This window comes from Anolis carolinensis, chromosome 4, assembly GCF_035594765.1.
Source record: "Anolis carolinensis isolate JA03-04 chromosome 4, rAnoCar3.1.pri, whole genome shotgun sequence".
Taxonomy (NCBI): domain Eukaryota; kingdom Metazoa; phylum Chordata; class Lepidosauria; order Squamata; family Dactyloidae; genus Anolis; species Anolis carolinensis.
The window spans coordinates 22,154,640-22,167,725 of record NC_085844.1 but is presented as its reverse complement, the minus strand read 5'-3'; the positions used below and the strand labels follow the sequence as shown (position 1 = coordinate 22,167,725).

General features: G+C 37.7%; 1 protein-coding gene across 8 annotated transcripts in view; it reads right to left on the bottom strand.

The window, feature by feature from the left end:
- Window positions 1-13,086, bottom strand: part of csmd3 (CUB and Sushi multiple domains 3) — a 709,139-nt gene that overhangs the window by 299,375 nt on the left and 396,678 nt on the right. The window lies entirely within an intron of this gene.

Below are 13,086 nucleotides of genomic sequence, written 5' to 3'. Positions count from 1 at the left end.
GGGTCACTGTTTCTCTGGATGCAGGTGAACTATAACTCCCTTTTCCCCAAACTCATCCAATATGCTATTTTGGTTATGGGGACTCTGTGTGCGAAGTTTGGTCCTGGTCCATCATCGGAGGGGTTCGGAGTGCTCATTCATTGCAGGTGAACTATAAATCCCAGTACCTACTACTCCCAAATGTCCAGGCCAATTCCCCTCAAAAAACCCCAGTATTCAAATCTGGGCATAACGGGTATGCACGGCAAGTTTGACCCAGAGCCATTGTTGTTTGGGTTCATAGCATTCTGGGTGTAGATGAACTATAATTCCTCAGTAGGAGTCACAGTGCTCTGACTTGATGCAGGGTGAACTACAACTTCCACCATGTGGACTCAATCTCCAAATTCCTCCAGGGAATTTAGTTGTTGCTCAGTTCTGCTGTGTTTGTTATGCAGACAGATTTGAAAGGGAAGGGCAGTAGGCGGGGTCATGCAAATTCCACAGCAATGGAGAACCCTGGGATGCCTGCCTGTGGTGGAAGAAAAAGGAAAATCTAGGATGAAATGGTCCCCAAATGAAAGCATTCCTTGGGTTGTGGGCTGTAGTGTTTGGGAAGGACATTGGCAGGGGCTGGGCTGCATGTTCATGGTGCTCGCTGTAACCGCAATGTCAGTGGAAAAGAGTGACTTGCTAGTTTCTTAACCCTGGGAAGTATAGCCTGTTTGTGGAGGCCAGAGGCTGTCTGTGTGAGCAGATATCTGTGCCACATACACACATACGGGTTTTCGCTTTTATTATGGATTTAGATTTAGATTTAGATTAGATTTAGATTTAGATTAGATTAGATTAGATTTAGATATATAGTATAGAATAGATATAGATAGCTGTTATTTTGGTGGAAAACAATATAACAGTAATTTATTGAATATCAGTTTGGAAGAAAAAGGGTTCAATGACTGGGAATGGAGGGAAAGATCAAAGGTTACTTTCATATTGTGGGCTATACATTGCCTATTTGTTATCCACAGAGATGTAAGAAAAAGGACATCTCAGACAAAAAGCTATTTCATTAAATTCCTTCAGTGGTATTTTATGGATTCCACCAGTAACTTCTCAGCAAGTCCAAATAAAACCTACAACATTGGAGCTGGCTAACTGGCCATGGATATCACATATCATTATGCCATCAGTCCTGCTTCTGTATCAGTTTCAACCTCCCTTCAATGAAGTAAACAGACTGCATGAGAGCTGTGTAAAATACTTAATGACCCTAAAATGCCCAACCCTCAAAGAAACATAACCAATTAAACTTTACCCCTGAAAGCAAGCAAGTAGAGAACTCTTCTCAAATGACGAAGAAAATAAATTAACCAAAAAGAAACACAAAAGAAGGAGTTTGCACCACAAGCTTCAGTTTACAAAAACACAGCTTGCTTTTAGGATTGGACTTTAAGCCCATAATTATGAAATCACTAACTTTCCATATCAAGGTTTGCTGTGCATTACTGTGTACTGCATTCTGCTGTGCAAACAGAATCAAAGTGAAGATATGTAAACAGGCCTGTTAGTCATTTGTGTACTCTTTAAACAATAGTAAATAAGAATCTGTTTACATCAACAAAATTTAATGAAGTACCCAGATTAATTTTAGAAAAAGATACTGTCCACATGAGGACATAAATGGGAACAAAATGTGAATAAATCATGCAACAAATGCATGTGCCAACCTGTTTATCAATCTCCCTCTATAAAATCTAATGAATAACCTATTTTATAAAAGTTTATTTTATATCACTTGAAAACACTGGTGAATTCAATGCTTATTGTTTGGATTTTTATGGCATTATCAGTGTAATCATCAATATATTTACTAGAGATGTGTGCAGTATTTGTTGCATTTGTTTCATTTGTATTTCTGTTTTGTACCGTCCATTCGGATAGCATGAAATGGAAAGCCCCCCCCCCCCCCCCCCGAAACAAACATGCAATTGAAATGAAAGGCAGGCGGGAGCTGGTATTGGCTCCAAGCCTGCTTTTCGGATTGATCAGCTGCAGGCCCTGTGAGGCCCATGTGCGTAGGCCCAAGCCTGCACTCGTAGGCCCGGGCGCCCAGGCCTACGGGTGCAGGCTTTAGGCCTACACCTGGGCCTTGCAGGGCCTGCAGTCCAGTGCCGAGTAAGGAGGAGTGCTCCTTACTTGACACTCAGCTGTAAGCCCTGTGAGGCTCGGGTGCGTGGGCCCAAAGCCTGAACCCGTAGGCCCAGGTGCTTTGGGCTGAAAGATCTGTTTTCTTTCAGCCCAGAAGACAAAACAAAACCAACGATTTCGGAACGTCAGACAAAAACTGAACAGGGCCCCACCGAAAGCTGGAACACGAAACAAGTCAAGGTAAGTCCCAAATGCACATCACTAATATTTACATGCCTTCCATGTGATTTCAGTGATTAGACAGGAATCATTTTTCACAAAAACAAACAGAAACACCATAATGGAATAAAAGGCTGTAGACACTTGAACTAGCTTGGTAATGGAAGATCTGCCTGCTGATTACTGATGGTATGAGGTGAAATACACTGCCTCCAAGTGAGGTGGTGTCTCCATTTTTGTAAGTTTTAACCAGTGGCTAGATGGCTATTTGCCATGAGTGTTCTGATTCTTGCATAGCAAGAGACTAGACTTGATGGTCCTTGCACAAATGGGTAAGACAGGCACACAGTCCTTGGTCTTCCACCAAAATAAATCTACACTCATGCAAATACATCAATAGTTCAGAGAAGGAAACATTACAAAAATAGGCACATTGTTTTACACTCAAAACACAACGAACAATAAAAAGTCATATCTATGGAAAGGTGGGAGCCCACAGGAACTGGGTAAATGTTCAGAAGGAAAGGCTTGCATAATCTAGGGAAAATGGGGAGGATACAATGCTTCCGGCTTGGTGTTGCACTCCAGGCCTGGAACAACTACGCCACACAAGAGTCCAGGAATATAAGCAAACTGATTATTGTAAAAAAAAAAAAATTATAAAAAGCATATAAAATCAGGAATAAGAAAGGAAGGTATATAATCCAAAAAGGTTTAGCAAAAGGTGAGAACCAAACAATAATCCTAATGTCTCATAAAGTTCCAAAGGTGACAAAGTCCAGGAACAGCCAGGAACCACAGATACAGCTTAAATCCACAATCAGGAAGATAATAAGACTTGAACAGGAGTACATGAACAGGATTATAGAATATAGAATATAGAAAACTTCCAAGATACATTAAGTCCAAAATCAAAGCTTGACTTGAACCACCTTAATAGACACCCATGAAAGTATTCTTTTTCCCATGAATTTCTTTCACAACTTTACCACATAATCTCTCTGAATGATGTAATCTATTTTCGGCTCTGATTTGTAAATGAAGACTTTTGTTGATCTCCATAGTGGCAGGTGGCTCTTCCCTCGATTCCATATCTGCTGTTGCTACTTCTGACTCCCCTGAATGCCCTTGAGGCCCTGCACTTCCCAAGCTGCTTTTCTCACAGAGAGAACCATCGTTTTCCAGACTTGAAGGCCCAGGCATGTAGCCGGGGGGGGGGGGGCTTATGGGGCTTCAGCCACCCCTCCCAAAATTCTCAGGGTGGTCTGCAAAAAAGCCTTACATTTATTATTTAAACTGTTATGTTTATTCATATCATGATCTGATCACCATGCTCAATATATCCCATATGCATGGGGGTATTGGGATAATGATACAAAAGGTTTGCTAGGGTAGATCCCCCTCTCACCCAGACTTAGCCCCCACCAACCAAAAATCCCAGCCCCTCCCGAATCAAAATCCTGGCTACGGGCCTGTGAGGGCCCATCACTTTGTGCCACAGGAAAGTCCACAATCCTCTTTAAATCATCAGTTAAACCATCAGCCTCTGGTGATTGATCTATAAAACTTTGATGCAATAGTTTATGTAGGTCCAGTAGTTATAATCTTGTCTCTTGCTTAGCTAATGTTTACTGGTATTGTTTCAGTTTATTTTGTTTAAAGATGTAGAAAGAACCATTGGAAAGGTAAGAGACAATTTGTGTTTGCAGGGCACTTGTCCTTCCTGGCACCCATCCCTCTTCCATTGTGAAAGGTAAGTTTCTGGTTATCTGAAGCACTTTTACTGGCAAAATAAGCAAGCTCTGGAATGATGATGAGGAAGAGGAGGATTGATAATAATTTAGCATACTGTTTTATTAGATCAGAAACATATCAGGACTCATCTATCAGTTCAAACAGATCCAGAGAGCCCATTGGCCAGTGGATAAAAAGGCACAGGACTGACGAAAGGTTCCAGTGACTAACCACTGTCATAATAGCTTGAGCTGAACTATCAAATGAGGGCACTACCTTATACATTCTTATCTGGAAGTAAGCCACATTAAGCTGTTTATTTACTTATTTCCATGTTTAATTAATTAAATGGTTCTCACACTGTGGGGCAAATTGTTTTAAAAGAGCAGAACTAGGAGAGCACATAATCTTAAAAGTGTCTACTCAGAGAGATCATTATAACAACAGAATCCTAAACATGAATACTCAAAATGTCCCATTAACATTTAAGATTCTGTTGCCAGTCTCAGATGACTTTTCTTTGCCTGTACATGACAGCTCTTTGATATACACATATGTGTCTATCTCTGTATATGTTACAAAATGTTGTAACCATTTTGAACACCTACATCAGCTAATCTTTTTTTCTAGCTGTTCACCTCTATGCTAGATGAAAAATGTGTCTCAGAGGACAATGCTTTTGTCCCTTGGCCAATTCTATTAATATTCATATCTAAAAAGATTGCTGAAAGGAGATTACTGTTGCTATTTTAAGAATGGATTTCCCTGTTGTCCATTACATTCATTTAGTAATTTATCTACACTTACAAAAGATGGTCACATGGCTTGTGTCCTTCAGAGAAAAATCACATATTTGAAATTCTTATTCTTCCAACTATTCCAGGGGAGTGGTCTTAAAATTAATCCACTTAAAATTATTGTATTGCAGGCACCAACACTGCCTTAAAATGACTGGAGTTATAGTCCAACTGCAATGTATGGTTTGAGGACACTGCTATATAGGATGTGCAATATAGGACACTGCTATATAGGATGTACCTATTATCACATCTAAACCATAATCTATTTCAAAACAATAGACATTTTTGAAAGGTAGCTATGGGTTCCTACCAGCGGCTAGATTTCATGACTCTTGAGACACTATGCAATTCTATTGCTATAATTCTTGTTCAGGTGTAGGAACAGACAACTAATGATACCACTTTTCTCTTCTCAGCCACATTTGTGTAGATATATGGTAGAAGTAAAACCCACTGTCTTCTCAAAATGGCCCAGCACCACACATAAACATAAAGGATCATGGGGAAACATCTTATACTGATTCAGTCCATAAATTCATTTGTAAAGTCTCTGCAAAGCAGCAGTGAAAAGATGCCTTTTTTCTGTGAACTTTCTGTATCATAATCAATAAGCACTAGCAGAGGACTTCTTTCCATTTGATTCCTCCCCTACAATTAGCTGTTATGTAATTTTGCTCCTTCTTATACCAGGTATGAAACTTATTGCAGTCTCTCTGCCCATACTTTAGAAATGGCTATGAGGTTCATATTTCCCTGAACAGTTGTGTGTGTGTGTGTGTGTGTGTGTGTGCGCGTGTAATTCTAAGTCAGCTGTCAATTTATGACAAACCCATGAATTTCAAAGGGTTTTCTTAGATAAGGAATACATAAGGTGGTTTTTCCAGTTCCTTGCTCTGAAATATAGCCTAGAGCACCTGGTATTTGTTTATAGTCTCCCATCCAAGTGCTAAATAGGGCTGACTCTATTTAGTTTCCAAGGTCAGACAGGATCTGATGCCTTTAGGGTTTTCCTTGCACTGTTACTTCGACAGATTTTTTGAGAAACATGTGGTAAAAACAGGTAAAAGTGGAACTGACAAATGCATCTGAAAATAAAATCAAAACTAGCCCTTATAGACTTTCATTACCTTTTTGCATGCATAGGCCTGCATTGTTCTTACATTTGCTCAAGTGTTGTTCATGTGCCATTACAAAGAAGAGATAAAAACAAATGGTGCATCTGAGTAATAATGTAAGGAAAATAGCATTGTTAATAGAATTGAAAGTCTTTGTTGTATAAAGCTGCAGTTTCCTATTTTAATAAAAAAAATAACATTCTGTCCTCTCCAACACTGGGCACCAGATCTTTTCTCCCAACCTCCTGCTCACCAGCCTGCCTTCTTTTTCTATCAAAAAAAAAGGGGAATCGTGAACTGGTTTATTCTACAAAATACTCAGTATTCAAACTTATAGTTATTCACTCTTTTATTATGCTGTACCTCACACTGAACGTGTTTTCACACATGTCACAGATGGTGTGATATGTCTGACCAAAATATTTTTTCTCCTAATAGGTGAAACTAAGCAGAAATTTGACTCCAGACTTTATAGGGTCAAGTCCAAATACTGCAGTAACTCTATCACGCGAGGGCAAAAAAGGCCACAGATTGTGCCACATTCCCATCACTTACCTGGTGTTAGGTTATTCTGCCTCAGTGCCAGCATGCTGTCTGTGAAGTGACTGAAGTGATTGTCCTCTCTCATTTATTTTTAGCTTTTTTATTATGTTAATTTTAATAAACTTTTCTAGAATAGCAAAACTGATTTTTTAAGAAAAAAATATGGAGTAGTAGAACTACAGGAAGGTAGAGTTACAAAGTTAGTGGAAGCATGCCTGTGGGACCACAGACTAGCACATCAACATAGTTGTGTGAATGTAAAGTGGTGTGATAATAAGGGGGGGATCCTCATATGTTGCCATGATCAGTAATCATGCAACTGCAATAGGATAAAGGCTTTGGATGATAAAATCATTGGGTACATTTAATAGCCTTTGCTGTTTACAGACCAAAGATTAAAATTCCAAAGTTCAAGTTCAAAGAAATGTAAAATTTGAGGACAGTGTTGAAGGTAAGAGTATTCACCCCATTAGGAATTGTTTCCATCTCCATAGTGAAAATGTTAGAGAATACGACTCATAGGAATACAACAATTTGGGATTAAAGTGATTTTTAAAAGGTTTATAATCAAGGTAATGTAGCACTTAATAATAAAAAACAACTTTTGAAAAAGGAAAATGCATTGTCAAACTTCTAAAAAGTATAAGTTTATAATTTGTGTTTATATATAATATTTTGATGTCTTGAAGAGTGGCTGATAAAAAGGCACTTAAAGCATTCCAATTTTACATCTAGACAGTATGTCAATAAAAGCAGGAAGACTCAGGAGAATGGACAATTTAACTGCTGGGAGATTTGCCATTTTCCAAAAATGTTTAATGGATGCACTCTCCAATGTGTGCCACGGGAGGAAAAGTGGATAGATATGGGATAAATTGCCTCAGGGTTCATCTCTTTTCCCCCTCTGTCTTTCCTCTCTGGGAAGATTTCTTCAACAGCTCTGTACTGTCTTAACAAATGTATGTTACATTCATAGCCATATAGTAGCTGTTGCTATAGAATGAGATAATTTTCTTTTGCTAACAAAAAAGTGCATTTTATTAGAATTACCTCCCCCATATTTTGCTAATTGAAAAAAGCTATTACTCTTTTCTGCTTTAGAGATTGAGTATCTCTTATTCAAGAATCCAAAATCCAAAACACTCCTACATCCAGAATTGTGTATAGGGGTGGTTGATAGTAACACCTTTGGTTTTTTATGTTTCAGTGTACACAACCTCTGTTTCATCCACACGTTTATGCAAAATATTCTACATGTGGTTACTTTCAGACTAAGTGGATCAGGTAGATATGGATTTTGTGTTTAGACATTGGTCTCATTCCAAGATATCTCATTATATATACTGTATGAAAATCTTGCCATCTGGACTGTGGAACGGATAAAGTTTGGCACTTATTTAACTGCCTTGCCGTAAGGCTTCAGAATTGTGTGAGCTGTAGTTTGTCAAGGAGTTCATTTGTACTGTAGAAGGAATGCAGTTTACTTGCTTTGGCTCAAAGCCATAGAATTAGGGAAGCTGTAATTTTACAAAGCCTGAGCTTTCTCTGCCAAAGTGGACTGGGGCCTCACCAAACTACAACTCCCAGGGTTCCATCACATTTTACTGGGCCTTGGCAATTAAAGTGGTGTCAAGCTGCATTAATCTTACAGTGTATGCAGGGAGAATGAGGCTCACTGCCACCTCTGTTTGTAGGCCCTTCTCTCAGCCTCACACCTTCCAGCTAGGACCCTCACCTGAGTATAAGCCAAGGAGGGTTTTTCCAGCTTAAAAAGGGGGCTGAAAAACTCAGTCTATACTCGAGTATATATGGTAGTTGCTGTCACACATCCTAAAACATACATTAAACTATAATAAAACATTAACACTTTTAAACTACCCATAAATACATCATACAGTCCCGGTTCTTCCTCAACTTTGTAAGTCCTGAGTAGAGTCAAAGGCTTCATTAAAAAGATAGGATTTAAGGCTCCTCCTAAACTTTAGCAGAGAGGGCACCGCTCTAATTTCCCCTGGGAGAGCATTGCAAAGGAGTGGTGCCACTCCCAAAAAGGATGCCTCTCTGGAAACCTTTAACCTGAGAATCACTTCACAAATATAGAATCACTTCATACACTCCTGTGGGTACTGTAAATTGAAATACCAGTTGCAAAGGAAAAGAAAACACTCAGGTCTGCTTAAAAGAAAAAAAGTGAGGAAATTAGGCCAACAGTCTGATTTTATAGCTAGCTATACAACCATGGTCATTCCTTTGATTCAAGCAATAACTCCAAATTTCTGTGTGGCCTTGTCATACTTCCTTTCTCTGCATATTTTTGCATGAGCATTATTTTACTTTCAAGGGACTGCATGACACTGACACTGATCAAGACTGCTTTTCACATTGAGACTCTGTGTTACCTTCAATAATGTGCTCATTTAAGCTAAAGCTTTGTGCTTTAAACTGGTTTGTCACTGCCTATCACTAAAAAAAGTTAGCTGTTATTAATGAATTGATAAGTCTTTAAAGTCTCACAGAGGTTTGTTGCTTTTGCTGCAAAAATAAAAACAAAAACAGCTATTCTTCTAGAGATTGTTGTCGGTTCTTTAGGTGTTCCGAACTTCAGTTCCCAGAATTTCTGAGCCAAGGTGGTCAAGGCTTCTGAGAGTTGGTGTCCCAAACATCTGGAGGATCAAAAACTGGATACCACTGTTCTAAAGATTATTACACTGATGAAGACAAGTACATCATACAGGGCCTTCCCAGTGTACTTCAGGAAAACTAGCAAATTAAAAAACTCCTCTCCTCTTATCAAATACAAAGTACAAAGGAATAATTTCACTGGGATTATGTCAGAAAAGCAACTGCCCTATGAGGAGTGGCTTAAAGAATGGGCCTGCAAAAGAGAAGATTGAGAGGAGACATGACAGCCATATTTAAATATTTTAAAGGATGTCATAAGGAAGAGGGAGAAGACTTTCTGCTGCCTGGAAACTAGGACTTGGAGCAATGGGTTCAAATTATAGGAGAAGAGATTCCACCTGAACATTGGGAAGAACTTCCTGTCCATATGAGCTGTTCAACAGTGGAACTCATTGCCTCAGAGTATGGTGGAAGCTCCTTCTTTGGAGGCTTTTAAATGGATGCTGGATGGCCATCTGTCAGGGGTACTTTGATTGTGTTTTACCTGCATGTCAGGGGGTGGACTAGATGGCCCATGCAGTCTCTTCAAACTCTATGATTGCTATTCAGTAAGACTTTCAATGTTCAAGCATATCGTTCACTGGACATGCCCACCCCCACCCTCAATTATCCAGCCTTTTTCCTGATCTTTTCTTGAAATCATTAATCAATCAATCAAACAAAGGGGATAATTAGAAAGGAATAATTGGAGAATTAAAAATAAGAGATTTGGTTAGGAGAAATAAATGAAGTACAGTAGAGTCTCACTTATCCAACATAAACGGGCCAGTAGAACATTGGATAAGCGAATATGTTGGATAATAAGGAGAAATTAAGGAAAAACCTATTAAACATCAAATTAGGTTATGATTTTACAAATTAAGCACCAAAACATCATGTTATACAACAAATTTGACAGAAAAAGTAGTTCAATACGCAGTAATGTTATGTTGTAATTATTGTATTTACGATTTTAGCACCAAAATATCACGATGTATTGAAAACATTGACTCCAAAAATGTGTTGGATAATCCAGAACATTGGATGCGCGAATGTTGGATAAGTGAGACTCTACTGTAGTTTTAAGAATGCCTTGTGTAGCCACATGATATTTTGGAGTTATTCAGAAGAATGAGAATAGACAACTGGTTCAAGAATGAGAATGGACAACTAGAGAACATGGAACAATAATTTCTGGAAGTATCACTCAATATCTATAAATGCACATAAATATACACAAAGTTTTCTAGAAATTCTCAGTTTCCAATACCACACAGTTTGATCTAAACTGTGCAGGGCATTTACACTCCCGAAAGGCCTTATTCCTTGACTATGGAAAAGCTGAAAAAATACTATAGTCTTATCCAAATCTGCTTCCTTTCCATTATATTTCTCAGTGATGACAGAGGGAAAATGACTATTACATTATCCTCCAGTGCTAACTCTCTGGGATATCTGAAGCAGTCCCTTGCATACAATTCTTGAAATGACAGAAATGTACATCAAACAAGTCATACTGAATTGATTTTAAATGTTTACTAGAATACAAGATTGCTCTGGAGAGAGGTACAAACCTTGCCTGGTTCACAACTTGAGAAATATCAGCACATTACAGTGTGAAATGCTTTATTACACTTGTCGGAATCCAGCATGAGCTACCACAAAATTACTCTGTTTCTAATGTAACATTGCTGAAGTCATCAAAAATGTTATCCTATCCGGCACATCTTGACACACCACTGAGAAGCCTGAGATAAATAAAACATCTAAACTAGTTCCTGAATCTTAAAAAACTGCTGTCTCTATACAATTTTGCACCAGAATTAATAGAAAAAAGTTCAGAGAGGGTATGTCGCTACTCACTTTATGACTTGGCTTTGAAGTGCTCATAAAAAGCAGTAGCACAATTGGGCACTTTTTGTCATATTGACAATAAATCACAGACTAATATGGCCAGTGTCATCGTTTTATTTTATATTTCAACTCCTTGGCTTCAGTATATAAAAGTACTCAGTATAAATCTATGAAGCAACATTGCAGACTTTGTCGTAGGTTTATCTGAATATATATGTTTGTATGAATCTGTTTATGTATGTTAAAAAGTGGCTTTTTAGCTTTTATCTACTCCAAATGTATTTTAAAAATAATATATCCTTAAACATTTAGCATTTTTATCTTTTCCCAGAAATCTGAAAACCAGTGGTTTCCCAAACTACCAAGTCTCATTTCAGCATTACATTGGGCAGGGATGCAGTGAAGAGAGAGAGGGGGGGGGGGCTTCCACACCATCATAAAATCCAGAGTATCAAGGCAGATAATCCACAATATCTGCTTTGAACTGGGTTATCCGAGTCCACACTGCTATGTAATCCAGTTCAATGTGGCTTTTATACAGCTGCATGGAAGGGGGCAGAGTTTCACATTTCCCAGTTCTTCTTTATCTTACTATTCCACAAATAGAAAGTCATTACTAGATATTGTCCTTAAACATTTCAAAGAAAGTATGTTCAGAAACCTCACCCATGCAATCAATAATATCAATCAAGTCATGATTTCTATGCAAATAAAGTTATACAAGGTATATATAAATTCATTTTTACCATTTTAAATGGATGCTTAGTTTTGTATGCATGTTTATAGTTTTATTCAGATAAGTGGTTTTGGAATACACGTCTAGAGAAAGGTAGCATGTAAAGCAACACACAAATATAATCAGTAAATGTCAGCAAGCCTGTCTTCTTTATGTATTAGATGCCAAGATCCAATTTCCTTAAATGTACATTTGGTTTATTCAAACAGAAAGAAGTCAGTTGCACTTAAGTTCCTTTGAAGTCAATGACAGTTGGTAGCTGTGATTAAATTTAGTTTCATTTAATGCTTAATTTTCTTAAGACTGAGGACTTTTTGCTTTTTCTGAAGCTCTCGGCTTCATTTTTTGCAATTATAGTCAATTAGTGTAAAATAAATAATTTACTGAATTTTGACAAAACCATACAATGGAGATTGGGTAAATAGTTACTGTCATTTTTCATTCTCAAAACATAATATTTTAAAAATAGAATTGACAAAAAGTTTAACTTGTTAACACAGTAAAATTTGCAGTATGTTCCTTTAAAATCAATTAGTTTGCATCTAACAATTAAACTTTTGTCTCAGATTTTTAAATATGTGTTTGATTTAATATATGCTTTTATGGTTGCATTTTAACTGTTTTAATATGTGGTTTTATAGATATCTTTAACACTTTGAGTCTCTTTTTTGGAGAGAAAAACAGGGTATGAAGGAGGAGAGGAGGAGTTGTGTCCCACTGCAAGATGAAAGGAGAGGTGGGTAATATATAAATAATAAACATTTGCATGTTTTCAAACTGCTAGGTTGGCAGAAGCTGAGGCTAACAGCAAGAGCTCACCCTGTTCAGTGGATTCAAACCACCAACCTTCCAGTCAGCAAGTTCAGTAGTTTAACCCGTTGTGTGATCACAGGTGGTCCCAATATTATTATTGATATTATTAATAGAATATTGTTATTATTAATAGAAGTAGTAATATTATGGTATTATTATTTACCAATGGCGATACTGGGAGACTTTCACCTTTATTTTTCTATCATTCTCATTTTTATATCATGGTTACATTTTGAAAGGTCATATAACAACTCCCATGAATTCATTTATTTATGAAGGTAGAGTACAAAAAGGAGAAAATCTTATTATTCTGAGTGTACCATTATTCCCACCAGCAATGAAATTGATAAGTCAAAGTAATATAAGGATCTAAATTACAGTTAATGACTAACAAGCAGAGTGGAACAAAGAAATAGTCTCTCCAAGTTGAAGAGCCAGCCCAAGTTGAAACCTGTACTTGAAGTTCAAAAGAAAGGACTGG